Genomic DNA, 13,209 nt, shown 5'->3' with positions numbered 1-13,209 from the left:
ACAGCGGCAAGCCAGACGGTGAAGCAGCAAAGCAACAACGTCTCGGTCGGTGCCGTCGACACGACGTCGGTAGATTTTGCGGTGCGAAATTCCGCGAATGAATGAACTTGAATGAACTTAGAACTAAATAAAAGCGAAGCTTTCGTAATTTTTGCAGAGCTTTTGCACGGCGTGAGCGAGGCACAGTGGTTCAAGGGAGGTTGAAACGCTTTGGTGCTAAGTTAATACAAACAAATTTAAACTGCCTATTTTTTTTACTGTTCCTTAATTTTTACAGCTGAAAGCGTCAAAAACGCTATAAGATTTTAAACAAATGCTTCCTAACTACTAGCTTGCTCTACGGTCTGCTAGAATTTAGCTAGAAAATGGCTTTTCCATTATTTATTGACAAAATTCAAATACATATAACTATTACCCTGATAAAAAATATCATAAAAATACGATAAATTTTATTGTTACAACACCATTTTTTCGAGAAATATTTACCATTAAACGTATTGTAATTTACACGGCACACTCACCATCACCCCTATTGTTCTATACCATTCGGCGAATGGTAAATGGCACTTTTACAATAAAAAATGGTGGTCGTTCCATAAAATTTTGAGAAAATTTTCATACACTTTTTCGCGTATGTATTGTGTTTTTATGAGACATTTTTAGAGCAATTTTCAAAAGACAACAATATATCCTAATGTTTTTTCATTGTTCTTACAATATAAATACAATTAATTGAATGGCGTCAAATGAATCGTTGTTACAATAAAAATACAATAATATTTGTTGTAATTTGTAAGCAGTTTTCGCTTTTGAAAATCCATAGAATTTATATTTCCCGCTAACATTTATATCCAGCATTTACGAGCACTAACGGCCGCCAGAATGATATGCACATTTTATGATAAGAATCAAACACTCTGATCACAGACAAACACAGACTTTGTCTGTGCTCTGATGTCTGTCTGGGATGTATTGCTTGGCAGCTGTTGATAAGATCTATTATCAATCTTTTCAAGTAACTGCCAAATATCACAAGTCAGACCTCAGGTCGAATGATCCATACCATAAATCGTTCACAATTCATGTGGTCATTAGTATCTGTAATAGCTGGAGAAAAATGTTACCGAGAAATACGAATTCTTTGGTTTTTCAAAGGCGAAAACTGTTTACATAACAACAAATATTATTGCATGTTTATTTTACCATCGGTTCAATTGACCCCATTAAACTAATTGTATTTGTATTGTTATCAACACGCTAACCTGAAACTACCCATCGCCTGGGTCGATTCTACCCGGATTTTCATGTTGTTAGCAGTTGTCAAAATCCGGGTAACCCGAAAACCCAGATTGGTTGGATCTGGGTAAAGATCTGGGTAATCGGCACTTTGTCATTTTCCGGCTTGAGAATATGACAGCGGTCAGGCGAACGCTGACAATTATGGATGTTTCCACGCAAAATATGAGGATCAATGACGGGGAAACAGTGAGATTCTTCCAGGGAACTGTTTTCCTGCATCAGGTAAGTGAAAAGCACATGGGACTTGGGAGCTTTCTATTAAAAATCTAAATTGGAAATAAATTAACAAAATTAAGGTCCCGGAGGAGCTGGGTACCGGTTACCCAGATTTTGCCACCAACATCGGTAACCCAGATTTGAGTAAAGGTGCCTTTACCCAGATTAGAGTAACTGCAGTTTTGCTCAATCTGGGTCGCTTTGACATCAATCTGGGTAGCTGAGGGTTAGCGTGAATGGTAGTTTACTATTTACTAGATTCCTTTAATTAATTGGAAAACATTAGAAAACTCATTGTTCATCTTTTTCTTGTCGTAACGTCCTCACTTGGCTAAAATCTGATTTTCAGCTAGTTTTCTATAAGTACAGTAGACGTTCGGTTGGTGCAAACGGTTTAACTGCAATGCTTTTTAACTGCTTTTTAAGTCCGGTAAATGCAACAAATTTGCAGTTATCGCACCGCCAAACGTCAAAATCGTGCGCCATGTTAGCACAGACAAACAGACATACTACTTAGAAGAAAATTGCTTCAAAAACATCGTTTGGCATCTCACTAGCACCCTCTATAATGCTCAATCCGAAGCATTCGTTTGCAGGTGTTGTTTCCCTCGGCTCGATGTAACAATTTTGCAGGTGACGACTCCCCCGTGGCGTTATCCATTCATAAAACATGAATGAAGGTTCATGATTGAGTCATTTTATGTAAACATTGATCGGCGTCGCGTTCATTTCTCTGCAAAATTGAGACACAGCAGCGCCACCATGACACATGCGAGCACAGTCCGAACCACACTTTATTTTCAAAATGACCGTTAAATCGTGCGATGATTTCGATTTGAGTAGTATGTCTGTTTGTCTGTGATGTTAGGTTATTTCTATTAGGTAAAGCCCATAAAATATATTTTCAAAAATTTTAAGAATTTTTGCAACACTCCTTGTTTAGCACTCAAGTTTGGGTAAATTTTGTTTAACGTGTATGTCAAACAGGAACGTTATTAGTTGTCAAAAGTGAGCGTATGTGATGTCTTTTGCAACCCGCCGTTTCACTTTCGTTACGTCAAGGTTGACCTCGAATGTCAAACAAGACCTGCTCATTATTTTATTTTCGAGTTTATAGTCCATTTTACGAGCCGATTTTATGAATGAATTTTGACAGGAGGTAGTGTCCAATAACCCGTAAAAAACCAATATCATCATCACCATTGTTGTCACTTCGTAAAATGGCTCATTAACTATTATCACAGACAAACAGACATACTACTCAAATCGGAATCATCGCACGATTTAACGGTCATTTTGAAAATATGGTGTGGTTCGGACTGTGCTCGCATGTGTCATGGTGGCGCTGCTGTGCCTCAATTTTGCAGAGAAATGAACGCGACGCCGATCAATGTTTACATAAAATGACTCAATCATGAACCTTCATTCATGTTTTATGAATGGATGACGCCTCGGGGGAGTCGTCACCTGCAAAATTGTTACATCGAGCCGAGGGAAACAACACCTGCAAATGAATGCTTCGGATTGAGCATTATAGAGGGTGCTAGTGAGATGCCAAACGATGTTTTTGAAGCAAATTTCTTCTAAGTAGTATGTCTGTTTGTCTGTGATTACATCGCAACCTAGCGATTTATGATTAAAAAAATTCAACCATACTTACATCTTGTCACTTTAATCTGAAGAAGAGAGCACAGACAAACAGACGTAACACTTCGAATATTTTTCGATTCAAATCATATGGGTAGTACGCTCACAGACAAACAGACATACTACTTAGAAGAAAATTGCTTCAAAAACATCGTTTGGCATCTCACTAGCACCCTCTATAATGCTCAATCCGAAGCATTCATTTGCAGGTGTTGTTTCCCTCGGCTCGATGTAACAATTTTGCAGGTGACGACTCCCCCGAGGCGTCATCGATTCATAAAACATGAATGAAGGTTCATGATTGAGTCATTTTATGTAAACATTGATCGGCGTCGCGTTCATTTCTCTGCAAAATTGAGGCACAGCAGCGCCACCATGACACATGCGAGCACAGTCCGAACCACACCATATTTTCAAAATGACCGTTAAATCGTGCGATGATTCCGATTTGAGTAGTATGTCTGTTTGTCTGTGGTACGCTGATCGCGAGAAATTTCTTGGCCTATCTCGATGCGTGGAAAATTCAGGCAAGGAATCGCTCAAGGAATACCCGAATAAAACGGTATCATAAAGTTGTGACACAGACAAACAGACATACTACTTAGAAGAAAATTGCTTCAAAAACATCGTTTGGCATCTCACTAGCACCAGCGGCGTCATGGTCGCAATTTTTTCCGCAGTCAAGTTCGCAGATTGTGAACAATCCTCGGTACTCACTTTACGTAATTTATGTGTAGTCCCTTACTGTCAGAGCTGTCAGATCAGTGTAACACGTTAAATAAAATTTACACAAAAGGCAATTTACACGGAAAAAAATACACGGTTATGAATATTTATTGGGTACCGGACTGGTCACCGAAAATTTGATCGTTTTCTTTGGTACATCGAGGTCTTAAAATTAGTCTATGCTAGCACCCTCTATAATGCTCAATCCGAAGCATTCGTTTGCAGGTGTTGTTTCCCTCGGCTCGATGTAACAATTTTGCAGGTGACGACTCCCCCGTGGCGTTATCCACACGCTAACCCTCAGCTACCCAGATTGATGTCAAAGCGACCCAGATTGAGCAAAACTGCAGTTACTCTAATCTGGGTAAAGGCACCTTTACTCAAATCTGGGTTACCGATGTTGGTGGCAAAATCTGGGTAACCGGTACCCAGCTCCTCCGGGACCTTAATTTTGTTAATTTATTTCCAATTTAGATTTTTAATAGAAAGCTCCCAAGTCCCATGTGCTTTTCACTTACCTGATGCAGGAAAACAGTTCCCTGGAAGAATCTCACTGTTTCCCCGTCATTGATCCTCATATTTTGCGTGGAAACATCCATAATTGTCAGCGTTCGCCTGACCGCTGTCATATTCTCAAGCCGGAAAATGACAAAGTGCCGATTACCCAGATCTTTACCCAGATCCAACCAATCTGGGTTTTCGGGTTACCCGGATTTTGACAACTGCTAACAACATGAAAATCCGGGTAGAATCGACCCAGGCGATGGGTAGTTTCAGGTTAGCGTGCATTCATAAAACATGAATGAAGGTTCATGATTGAGTCATTTTATGTAAACATTGATCGGCGTCGCGTTCATTTCTCTGCAAAATTGAGACACAGCAGCGCCACCATGACACATGCGAGCACAGTCCGAACCACACTTTATTTTCAAAATGACCGTTAAATCGTGCGATGATTTCGATTTGAGTAATATGTCTGTTTGTCTGTGTGCATACCTCCCAATGGTCCACTGCACGAATATATGCTAGCCTGCTTACTCTCACACGAAATTTGACGTTTGAGCGGTGTCGGCACCTCCCAAACGTCAAATTTTCTGTGAGAGTAAGCAGGTAAGAGCACCTTTAACGGTGCGCTTCTATACCCCGTTTGGCAGCCCTCCATCATTGCAGCAAACTTTACCGGTCGCTGCTGGATGCGCTCGCAAAATAGTAGCGCTATGGGTGGGTGACCAAATATAGTAGCGGGACAGTTGCGCTGCTAAAAATTCTATGCGAATATGACAGCCCTCCCGATACGAATCAGGGTGATTAATTTGATTGCTACCGGTGTGGAAAAGGGTGGTTAAGTCAAAATGGTAGCGCTGCGCGGGTTGCTCGAATAGTAGCCGCCGTTAATGTTGCTCTAAGCAGGCCAGCATAAATTCGTGCAGTGGACCATAGGGCACTGCATGAAATTATCTCCTTCTCTTTCACTCTTACAGAAATTTTGTAAACAACAAGGCCACGAAACGTCAAAATCCCATACAAAATCAAAACAATGCAATGCCCTATAGTCCTAGGTTATTAATATTATTCATCCAAGTACAATCCAAGCAAGCATCCCCTATAAAAGCTCACCGCCTGTCAAAATCCACGCGACTCGCACACCAACGAAACGGCAAAACTCCAACGTCTTCGTCAGTCCTCAGCGGTCAGTCAAGCGAACAAGACAAACTGCGCTCGTGGTGATCTGGTTAGTGTAGTGGAGAAAAAAGAAAAGTCGAATTGCAGAGTTCATAATCGCTCAATCACCGTCGTCATCAGCAGCAAAAGGAAAAACTCGGCTGATTTCTGTTTCAAGTCGAAGATTCAAAACCGACCGAGTGTTGTTTGGCTTTTTTTTCGCTGCAAATAATCAAGCTTCGCGTTCTTATCAACAACTTGTCTTGACTGACTGCCGTCGTACCCGCCGCGTGAGGAACAAGGCAGAAAGGAATTTTTATAAAAGCGGTCAGCTGGTGCCGAACGGATCTCATTTGCTCGGCTGGAATCGTCCCGTCTGGAAGTGTCGTGTGCGGCGTGAAAACTCTCCCCCCATCCGGTAGGTTGTAGTGTACTACCACGACAATCGCTTGGAAGTGAACGAAGAAAGTGTGTGTGCTTCGGTGTCGTTTGAATATCGCAAGTGCTGGGAGGATTTTGAGGAAGATTTTTCGGTGAAGTCAAGATTGGAAGCAGCTTGAAATTGACACAATCGCCAGTATGGAGCAAGTCAACGGAAGCGCGCAGAAGGAAGTTCGAGTTTGGTGCGATGGATGGTGAGTGTCATCTATTTTTAGGTACTAACGTTGGGATGGAAGTAATTTGCAGGGTCTACTACAGCAATGGCCAAGTGCGATTTTATCGATTGATATTTCAAGGTCCACGATAGGGAGAAGCTCCTGCGACTAGGCAGAGCAGTTAAGTTAGGGCGTGTGAACAAATGTACCTATAGGGCAGAACTCAATGAAAGTGGAAATATTCCACACAAATTCTACCGCAGAACACTAAACGAGGAAACCAAAACCCTTGACCTTGTCGGGAAAACGAGTTAAATTTATACGTCTTGAATGGACGGGTTTCAGGTTTTGGGGTACGTCTTGCCCTGAGACGTTTTGCCCAAAAGCAAAAGAAAGGCATAATTTTGAAATGTGTACAGTATAATTGACAATAATGGGAGCATCGATTTTGTTGCGGTGTAGTTTTCTTCATATGCACCAACATATTTACATTCTCGAGTGTTGTAACGATGATTCATTCCACCATCCGCTGATCGGTGCATACGCACCGCAGGACTGGTAGCGAATCGTTATTTAAAACTAGTCTCTTGGGGCATTTTCAAGAACAATAGTGATTGAATAAGATATTGTAGGCATTGCTCAAACAAATCCTGTATGATTTGAGAATTTTTCCAGAAAAACCTTCTGAGATTCCTCCAAAATTTCCTTCAGAAGTTCTTGCTGTGATTCCTCTAATCTAGTAGGAAATCCTTCAAAGATTTCCTAATGAGCTCCTTCTGGGATATTTCTTTATGAGGATTCCTCATTTCGAGGACTCTTCCTTCTGGGATTCCTCCAGGATTTTCTTCTAAGATAATCATAAGTTCCTTATAAGATTTCTTCCCAGATTCCTCCAGGATTTTATGGCACACATTTTCCAAATGGAGGAAAACGTAACTCTGGAGCCAACCTATTACCTTCAGATGTTTCCTTTGAGATTTCTTTCAGAAATCCATCCTGAGATTTGTCCAGGAAATATTTCCGGAATTTCCGTAGATTTGTTCGTTACTTCCGGGATGTATCCAGGAATTTGTTGTGGGTTTCCCAGTGGCGTCTCGTCCATAGGTCCACTGCGTGCACTACACAGTTGACAAAAATTAAATAAATCATTTTAATTTATAAACTCTCCATTCGACCCTTTTGATGTTCACAACTTCAAGTGAACAAACCACTGTGAGATACCAGTACGTATCCAATAGGAATTTAGTCAATTTTCCAACCTAATGTCACTATGCCACCACCCAGCCGCTGCCCGAGTGCAGGATGCTGAAGCATGCGATACGCACATGTGAGACCATCGCCCTAACATCTCTCGCCTCAGTTCACTTCCAGCAGTACACGGGAGCACTGTATATGCATACAAGAACTGTGTTTACTTGTGTGGGACTGTTCTGTGCTGCATTGGCAATGTATTAGTAAAATTTTTGTTCACTTCTTCCAATGGACGTGGGCCTCGTCGGTGGTGGAGGAAAGGGAAGATTGTTTGCTTGCGCTCGCGGGGCAGCTGCTAAGTTTGGCAACGTCGCGTTTGTGCTACGGTGTGCTTTAGCAAGAGAGCCACGCAGAGAAAGAGAGAGCGAAGCGGTAGCCGCCCAGTCACTCTTTCGGCATGCGTGCATGCCTTTGCGTGGAAATGAATGGGTGAAATTTTCATTCAGTACTAGTTGCGCGTCGCGTACGGTTTCATTTTCCTGCAACATTCGAGAAAAAATACAATTCCAGCAATTTGTTTGCCAGGCCAATTGAGGAAAAGCTTATACCGACTTCTCGAACACTTTAAGCAGAATAACCTCTGCGATTGAGTGTACTTCAGATTTGTACCTTTAAATCCGCTTTCTAATGCTTGGACAGACACGTGTATTCCGATTACAGTAATAGTTCAATCACACGGATCAATTACATTTGAATGGCATGGAGAACTGACTGACTAATAATTGTTAAGAAAGAGTGATCCATAATTGTGCAATGGTTGTTCCACTTCTTCTTCCGTGTCAGTTATTCACTGCTGAGTTGATTCTTCGAAGTTCAAAAGCTTTTCCGAAAAAAAATCCCTAAACAATTGGTGGGCAATCTCTACTCTCGCTTCCTCGATTTAAAAAATGCCCAGCTTATCAAAAAGCAGATATTTTTTTTTTAAATAAGTTTCAGAGATTCTCAGTAAGCATCCTGAGAATAAATAGGAACATATCTTCTCAGAAACGTATCTGATTATGACACTTGACTTCCGTCGACAACCAATGTTGTTAAAAGGGGTTTTTCCATCTTGGTTAGAAGAATAAGGACCTATTTTCGGTTACAAAATGCTGAAGAGGCTTATACTGATGGCGGTAGAACACCCCCTGTTTCATCAATTGAAGCAATAAAGCAGTTTTATCGACGAAATTCGTCGATAGATTCGCTCGTCGAGCGGAGTGCTGGTTCCTGGTGTTTTCTCACTACAGTCCATTGTGAAAACACTTCAAGTGCACAGTCAGCTCTACAGGTCACGAGACGCCCCTGGGGTTTCCTACAGAAACTCTTTCCAAGATTCCACCAGAAACTTCTTTCGAGATTACTGCATGAGTTCTTTCTGCAATATCAGCAGATTTTTCTGGAAATCTTCCGAAAGTTTATTTTGGGATTCTCTCATATGTGTTTGAATGGAATTAATTATGGAATTACAGCAGTTCCGTATGGAATTCTTCTACAGGACTACATGAGGAATTCTTCCAGAAACTTCTTAAGAAATTCTTTTGAATTTCGTCCAATAGTCGACGACGGCGATTAATTTAGACGGAGATGGTTTGAAACCAAACCTCGCACTATCAAGAGCACATTGAAAAATAGTTATTTATGTAACGAGTTGCAAAAAGTCGATTTTTTCAGCACGAGTCGTACATTTATCCAACGAGGCATGCCGAGTTGGATAAATACGAAGAGAATTTAAGAATTTCTTAAGTGCTTCACGACTTATTATCCTATTTCAACGCCAGGTGATGTTTAGTTTGTACTATTTACAAGAAAATTTCACAAGCAATTTGAAACTAGTTTGTCGAACATTTTGCAACTTTCGTTTATTTGCTACCAGCCCTGTTACGGACGAATACGCTATAAAACGAGTGGATCGAACGATGAAACGTTTTGTAAATTAATGCATTTAAAGCCCACCGGCGCCTTCCGTTTCGCTGAGGGATCATTGAACGCGGTTTTCTGATGCGGGCCCAATTTTATCTAGATTGTTTTGAGCTTATTTCCTCGTGATGCGCTTATCCACGCAAACTGCGTGAGAAATCAGCAGAAACCATTACAAAACTACTTGGACTGTGTTTATAAGTTTTGTATGTATCGAAATCCAAATAATAACAATTATGTTTTCTAAGATTTGTAGAAGAAGTATTAATATTTCATCATGCTATATTTTTAGTAAGAGACAATACCACAACAGTTTGCCATACGTACAGGCGGAGTTCTGTTATTTAAAGTGAAATACCTTTCCTTATCCTCCCTCAATCCACGCGGCCTTGTCTGCTAGTAAACGAGCATGCGCCGAAATTGTACAACAAATATGGATGTATATGTTCCATCCTCTGTCCAATTGGATTCCCGGTCGACGGTGCCGGTTATTTCTAGACCACCATATGAAAAGGGTGGCAAGCTCGATCTGCAACGGCAGCTTTGCTTTTTCATCACAGTTGTATTGCACTCTTTCATCTACATTAGTTTTATTGCTAATATAGAAAAAAAAACGTTAAAAGTAAGTCCGCAAAGGTTGTTCCGCCCGTTTCACTTTAGTGTCTAGATTTTCTTCCCGGACAGCACAACAACCAGTCAAACAAGCACGCGCTCGCATCGTATGATTCAAGTTTACACCTATCAGAGAAAAGCATTTTTCTAATTATTTGAGGCTGTTGATAGTGTCGCGTCGATCCGACCGGGAGAAAAAAAAACGACGAAGCAACATGAAAAAGGCGCGCCCGCCGTTTCCCGGGATGTGAATAACAGGGTGAGGTTGAATTTTGGCCTACCTGCTTATTATATTTACATAATTCATTAAACTGTGTTCGATTGTTTGAGTTTGAATGCGCTATTTTAAGAAAATAATGCTCGTAATTGTTCTGAAATTCAATCAATTCTGCAAATCTCGATGTTCTGCATCTCGAGGTATAGAACCATATGTAGAAACGGAAACTTTTTCATATGAATAGAAATTTTGGAAAAAAATACAGGAATTTACATGCATTTTATATAGAAAAGTAATATCTTGGAGAATTTTTGGCCCTACTCCTATTCAATGATTCTGTTTCAATTACTCATACACCAAACGACGCCGTTGGTTTCTTTTCTTCTTCGGTTGAGTGCATTCTATCCGGTGCCAAGCGGTACCTAGCACGATGACGTCTTTTTCCGCGCATTTTAATTCAATCAACAAGTGCACTTGAAAAAGCTGATTTCGTCTGCTGCAATCTGCTTATATGTATAGTGGCTTTCACGTGTGGTAGTTTAATACAGACAACTCGCTAGAATGCGACATTGTTTATTGGAAGACAGGTAAAATTAAGTACGACTCTGTTTGGGTAAACTGCAGCACACACAAAGACGATTTTTGTGATATTGACTGTAGTTAGTTTTGAAGTGTCTAATTGGTTTCGTCGACACATGCAGCAGGAATGTGAAAAATTCACACGATACGATGCAACGGAGATTGCCCTATCGTGACTACAACACAGCCACATTAGCCGGGAGATACGGATGGATCATGCTTAGTAGATACTCGTTGGTCACGGTCACGTTGCTTGCGATGGCGCTAATTACCTACGCTTTGTTTTGTATTTTTATACCTTCTGCAACATTTTTTTTGTTTTGTTCCTTGTATGCAAAATATCTGCTAACAGTTTTTTTTATGAGGCAAACAGCTAATCGCATAGTTCATTGTCTCTGGATATGTCTTATTTTTCGTGAACAGTCCCCTCATGTTTACCTGCTACAAGTCGAAGTTACCTTTATTTTGTGTTATTCAGGTATCCATAGCGCACGTGTGTAACGAATGCGTCACCCACCTGATGCCGTGCCACATGTAAAAAAGATGGGGCTTCCCCTCGAATATTCGTCCTATAGGCTTATAGCGTCTGTTCCAATCGAAGAAACAAAATTAAAATTTATTCCTCATTTTTTCTCTCTCTTGTAGCTATGACATGGTGCACTTTGGTCACGCCAACTCGCTGCGGCAGGCAAAAGCTCTCGGCCACAAACTGGTTGTAGGCATTCACAACGATGCAGACATCTCCAAAAACAAAGGTCCCCCGGTGTTTACCCAGGAAGAACGGTAAGAACACGCTAGCGGAATTCCAAATAACTTGAGCGAATCACTCCTGTGGGTTATCTTATAAGGGCACATTATTGCCAAGAGGTGATGTGGAGCTTCTATTCGTGGAACGATCCATGAGCGAAGCAGCGCAAAACCACTGTAAATTCACTTACATAAGAACTGGGTCGATTGAATATTACCTAATTCTGCCTCATTTGAAATAATGCTAATACACTCCCCGTTTTCTTTCCGGCATCGTCGTCAAACAACGACGAAGAGGTTAATGACATTCAAACGAGGTCTGAGCTCGTTCGCCCGCCATAACTGCAAACCGATCGTACGATTTCTACCACACCACTTGATGTACAGTGCGCCTTATCGAGGCCGGAACGGATCTGACGCGAAGAAATCTATTCATTATCACCCGCCTTGCGGGTTCAGGTTCGTTTCAAGTAAGGTTCGTTCTGTCTAGCGTTGCATGGGGCTAATGGCACCAACACAGCGCGGCCAACTACCGACCCTAACGTGCATCATTGGTTCAATCATTCTTTTCCGAATCGAAGTTGATATCAATCAAAAAAGAGATATTTCTTATCGAACATTTCTGGCACATCCAAGGTTTTATGTCATTGATTATAGTGTGGTATAAGAAAATATCTTGGAAAATATAGTACTCGTAAAAACTTGAAGTATTTTTAGGCAAAGTACGTTTAATTGGCAAATTGAGAGATAAATTTGTGAAAAAATTACCACTTGTTTTGGTGGGATTCGAACCCACGACTCCGTTATCGCTAGTCCAGTTTAGGGTGGTGCTTCGAATCCAGTTTGACTTTCTATTCTGCAGAGTTGTAACTTGTTCTGTAGCTTAGTTGGTTAAAGCGCCGGACTAGCGATAACGGAGTCGTGGGTTCGAATCCCACCAAAACAAGTGGTAATTTTTTCACAAATTTATCTCAATTTGCCAATTAAACGTACTTTGCCTAAAAATACTTCAAGTTTTTACGTCTATTTCAGACATACTAGCCGACTGGTATAGCCGGAAAAGGGCAATAAAATCATTGTCAATATAGTACTCCTCATGAGAAAAATACAAAAGTTATGTTTTCTCACACAAACTCCACTTATTACTAATAGTTATTTTTGTAACGAGATGCAAAAAGTTGATTTTTCAGCACGAGATGTACATTTATCCAACGAGGCTTGCCGAGTTGGATACATACGAAAAGTACTGAAAAAATCGAGTTTTGCAACGAGTTGTACACTAGTTATTTTATGCAATGATTTTTTCATTATACAACTCAATTGAGTTGCATAATGTTCATAATCAGTGAAACAAAATTCAACCATCGCGAAACAATAAAAACAATGTCGCAACCTGTCGCAACCTGAATTTGTTGCGACATTCTACCCAATGCGACATAGGTTTGTCCCAACTTGAACAGAATAGGACAAGATCGTGCACCACTAGTTGAGAGATTTCTAAGCGATACCTTCGAGTCGGTAAATACTGCAACGCTGCTGAAGATGTATCAAAGTTTAGATTTTGGGTTAATAATAATTGATTATTCACGAGTTGAAAAGTACGCAACAAATTCAGCTTCCGTTTTGTCTGCAACAAAAAATTCGAGATCATGTCATTATCTGTTACCAGTTGGGATAAAGAGTAATCGCCGGGCCTCCTGTGTTGCTTGTTTTGTGCCTCTTTTGTCTGACAATTCTCTTCACTGTTCATAATGCAAC

At 40.7% G+C, this 13,209-nt stretch overlaps 1 long non-coding RNA gene across 1 annotated transcript; it reads left to right on the top strand.

The window, feature by feature from the left end:
* The first annotated feature begins 5,463 nt into the window (after positions 1 to 5,463).
* LOC134284735 (uncharacterized) lies at positions 5,464 to 11,490 on the top strand. Its single transcript, XR_009995907.1, has 2 exons — positions 5,464 to 6,185; positions 11,350 to 11,490. It is a non-coding gene; the product is annotated as an uncharacterized LOC134284735 (long non-coding RNA).
* Positions 11,491 to 13,209: the final 1,719 nt, after the last annotated feature.

Source organism: Aedes albopictus, unplaced genomic scaffold (assembly GCF_035046485.1).
Source record: "Aedes albopictus strain Foshan unplaced genomic scaffold, AalbF5 HiC_scaffold_652, whole genome shotgun sequence".
Lineage (NCBI taxonomy): Eukaryota > Metazoa > Arthropoda > Insecta > Diptera > Culicidae > Aedes > Aedes albopictus.
Note: the sequence above shows the minus strand (reverse complement) of the source record. Positions and strands in the feature narration are given on the sequence as shown.